Source organism: Pinus tabuliformis, chromosome 1_2, assembly GCF_031772625.1.
Source record: "Pinus tabuliformis cultivar Carrire ecotype Pingquan chromosome 1_2, CPIR1, whole genome shotgun sequence".
NCBI classification, from domain to species: Eukaryota; Viridiplantae; Streptophyta; class Pinopsida; order Pinales; family Pinaceae; genus Pinus; species Pinus tabuliformis.
The window spans coordinates 667633379-667638042 of NC_142298.1; positions in this window are offsets into that span (position 1 = coordinate 667633379).

Consider the following 4664-nt stretch of genomic DNA (forward strand, 5'->3'; position numbering starts at 1 on the left):
AACTTAGTTATTTTCCATACAATTAAATAAATCATTGAGTGTTTGCCTCGTCTATTAAACTACTCAGTGTTTGCGGTTTGGTTTTTACACCACAAAGTGCTTGCCTTGTCTGTTAAACCACTTAGTGCTTGCCAACAATTAATCACACCATTGGGCGCTTTCCAATTGATTGTTAAACCACCATCATAATGGGTTCAATCCTTAGAAACTAAGGAACACACTTATTACTTGAATTTGCGTGAAGCCCTGTGTATTGAAATCAAAGAGTAAGCATCATTTACTACTAGAGAATAGTTGATGAACCACTCGGGTAGTGGAATCCCACTCCGGAGTGTTTGAAAAAATCCATTGGTGTAAACATTCACACCTCCAAGCATCTCCTTCTACTCTAGATCTAGCTTAAGAGTGGTCAGGTTCAAGAGAGATTACAATGTGGTTGGCCTATGGTTAGGTGGAGAGTGGAAGTCCCTTCTCTAATTTCTAGTTGATTTAACTAAATTAGATAAGTAGAATTGTTTATGCACATTTTATTTATGTACAATTCTTCTGTATTATTTATGAATGAATGCCTAAATCTCTGCGTATCCATCGTTGAAATGTCCATGGCTATATGAATATCTAGTATTGTTAATATTACTATGGAGCTCAAAAATTACAGATTATGTCATATGTTAAGTGATACATAAATGTATGGATTGTGTTGTCCAATATAATGTGTTTATGGTTGATATGTTAACAGTGTTTAATGTTCTCTTTCACTTGGCTTGTATGCCTGAGGGATGAATAAGATATGCCCCCAACGGACTTATGCTATTTTTTGAGAGCATTTATAATTCCTCATGCAATACTATCATCCTTGAATATTTGGACTATGGAGTTTGTTTTCCTATTCATGAATTGCAGATCACTTGCATGTTTTATACTAAATGAACACTTAGGTGTCAGAAACAATGGAAACCATGACACCATAGAGAGGGGGGTTGAATCAGTAGTGTGGCCAAATTATACAATTCTTCACAAATTTCACTTTTTAATCTCTTTAACAATTATTCATGGATCAACAACACAACTCAATCATGTATAACATCATAAAAATAAAGCACATGAGCAACATATACACAAGACACCAATATTCTTTTTATTACAAGCTTCAAATTGATTACATCATGGCCCCACAAGTTACCACTTGTAGGTTTATCAACTACTATTGAAAGGAACTTCAATCTCTGCTTGTTTATCAGCTACCACTAAAAGGGATTGTTGCCCCTGCTTGTTTACCAGTACTCAGTGGAAGGGACTCTTTCCCCTACTCGTTTATCGTCTCTACTGAAAGGGACTGTTGCCCCCAAATATTTACCAGCACCCACTAGGAGTTTCCACCCCTGATTTGAAAGCCACCACTTGTTGGTCTTGTTGATCCAACTTTCATCCATTTTCATATTACAACCAAGAGAACACTTACCTCACAAACAAATACATATGATTACTGCAACTGCTCACCAAAGCCACCTTAAACACCTTCAGAAATTTCACATTACTGATGCAAACACCTTCAGCAATCTCTAATTACCGGTGCAAAACACCACCACTTTCAGCAATCTTTCATTACTAAACACATCATACACCAATCACCAAGCTCTATACACTAACAACAATTTCTGAAAAACACCTTTTAGATACCTAGATTGGTCTTTGATTCACCCTTGATGCATATCACTATCATGCATCATGTTGCACCAACAACTCTCACACACATTCTACAATACTACTTACCACACAATTATCTTTTGTTGCTAAAAGTTTGCTTTTAAATCATTTTGCACTGATATTTTTGAATTGATATTTAGTTATCTTGTTGTCAAATCTACTGCATGAATTAATATTTTTTTCCTTTTTCCTGTTAATTTCAGTCCTCTGATTGTTCACCAAGTTTTTGATTCCACTACTGCTATTCGAAACTCAAACTTTGAGTTTTTTGTTGTTTTCCTGCTTATTTTTGCAATTTTGGTTCTTAACAGGTTTTAGTTGTGGTTTGTTATTTTTGTCTACAATTATTTTGGCTTAACTTCCAATTTTGTTGCCAACTCGTTCATGCACTTTATCGCTCTGTTGTGTTTTGTGCCACTTAATTGTTACTTACCAAAGTTGTAGACTCATTCATGCATTTGCATTACGCTAAGTTTGGCTCTAAGTGTTGAATGTGCCACTTAAGATATCACTTTATTGTTCATGATCTTATTGGACTCTAATCGTGTCAACTCATCTTCCCATTCCAACCCACATGGTTTTTTAATATGATGTCGATTTTTCATAACAAAGCCCAATGGCTTTGTTAATCGTATAACCACTGGATTTGCCTTTAAGCCCATTTTCTCTAACAATGTTAGGTCCCTATAATACTAGTGATTCCCCCATTACTATTGTCATTGTAACCCTTATTGTTATTGTTGTGCCCCTATTGTCCCCATATTGTTATTATTGTGCCCCATAGAAGCCCACTATTGTTATTGTTGTGCCCTTATATTATTATTGTTATGTCGGTTTTGATTATATTGTAACCCCTTATACTCCTATATATAGAAATGAGGTTTTGTCATTTGTATCATCCAAGAATTGTTCATTTGTATAATGTAAAGCGGGTTTCCCCTCAAAGAGGTTTATTTCTAAGGCGTTGATCTTTCTTTTCTATCTTTTTGTGAGCTGGTTTCATAACATTTGGTATCAGAACTTTGGATTCTAGGGTTTCGTTGCTCCAAATAGATCATCTTGGAATTTTCGCTATAACTTTTTTTTTGTGACGTTTCAGAAGCTAAAAAAAACACATTTAATCGAAATCGTTTTGAACCTCGGGTCTGAATTTCAGATCTTGTCTCACTATATTTTCAGAATTATGCTCTGAGGAAGTTATGGTTTTTGCAAACTCCTAAATTACATTCCAAACAGGTGACCTCTGGAAAATCATCATAACTTTCTCTCTGAGCATCAGATTGAAATTTCGCAAGAAGTTACAGAAATCAGAGGGACTGTAGTTTTCAGTATATCTTTTTCAGATCCAAAGGTCAAAACAGTGACACGTGGAATGTCGTACAAGTTCGCTCTACTGAAAAATTACATAATCAGATCATCTTGAGAAATTGGGCATAACTCTTTCTTGGAGAATCCAATTTTGATCAGACTAGTGGAATTGGAAAGAGGACTCCAAGGGATACCGCAGGAAGCAATTTCAAACCTTGGAGATCTACAATCACAGAGATACAACAAATTCAATAATGAGATTCAACAAAGAGAAAAAAGGTGTGTAATCTTTTTAAAATTTTGCTAAGTTTGGGTTGAAAAATCAGTTTGAAGTACAAAGGGCATAGTGAAGTATAATTATCATTAATTGATGCCCCAAAGAAAGAAAATGGAAACACCTAGTAAACAACCTCAAAGCTCTAGCACGACTCATGAAGAAGAGGAAGAAATGCAACATGATATATCAAAATTACGAGACCAAGTGCAACAAATTTCATTCTCACAAAAGGTAACAGAAACTAAGATTGATGATTTAAAGAAATGCATGGAAGCTAAGATGGATGGCATGAACGCTAATATGAATGGCGTGCAAGTTAAGATGGATGGTATAGAAGAAAAACTGAAAGGCGACATAGAAGATTTGAAGATAGATTTGACTAAGTTGCTACAAGAAATGCTTATTGATGGTGAAAGGGTAGTAAAGGAAACTCATGATGAGAACAAAAGAAATGTTAATCATGAATTCATAGACTCTAACGTTGGATTGAAGACCCACCATGTTCCAAAGATCGATATGAAGAATTTTGATGGCAAGGATCTCATAACATGGACACTACAGATGGAGCAATATTTTGATATCCATAATGTGCAAATCACACAAAAGGTACGCATTGCAACTTTATATTTGGAACCAATCAGTTTGTATGGTATTGATGGCTTTGCTCGCATAAACAAATTGTCACTTGAGAAACTTTTACAAAATAAATAATAACACATTATGAGGATACAAAAAGTAACACTTTTTTTAGCCAATTGATAAACCTCAAACAAAAGGGTTCAATGATGGAGCACATTGAGGACTTCCAAAAATTGAATATAAGAGTAAAATATATTCCAAAGGAGCATAGGATTGATGTGTTCATAGGGATTTTAAAGGATAACATCCAACTTGAGGTTCACCTTTGGGAACCTGACTCATTAGAGAAGGCATTCATGTTGGCAAGAAAAATGGGAAGCAAAATTATGGCAACAAGGAAGCCTACCACTCACAACTATAAAGATGGAAGTGTTGTTTCCCCTAGCCTTCCACAAACTACAAGGTTGACACCCCAACAATTGGAAGAAAAAAGAGCAAAAGGGCTTTGTTACAATTGTAATAGAAAATACACTAAAGGTCATAAGTGCGCTGAGAAGAAATTATTTTACATATATTGTGAAGAGGAGGAAGAAAATGGACAAAAAACATCCAAAAAAGAGGATATACACCAGGAAAAAACCCTAGAGAAAGAAAAAAATGAATCCGACCATATCTTGTAATGCATTTGTTAGAATTACCACTCCTCAAACTATCAAGATATAAGGGCATATCAAAAGAAAAAGGTAATAGTGTTGATTGATTCAGGCAGTACCCATAATTTTATTCATTATAA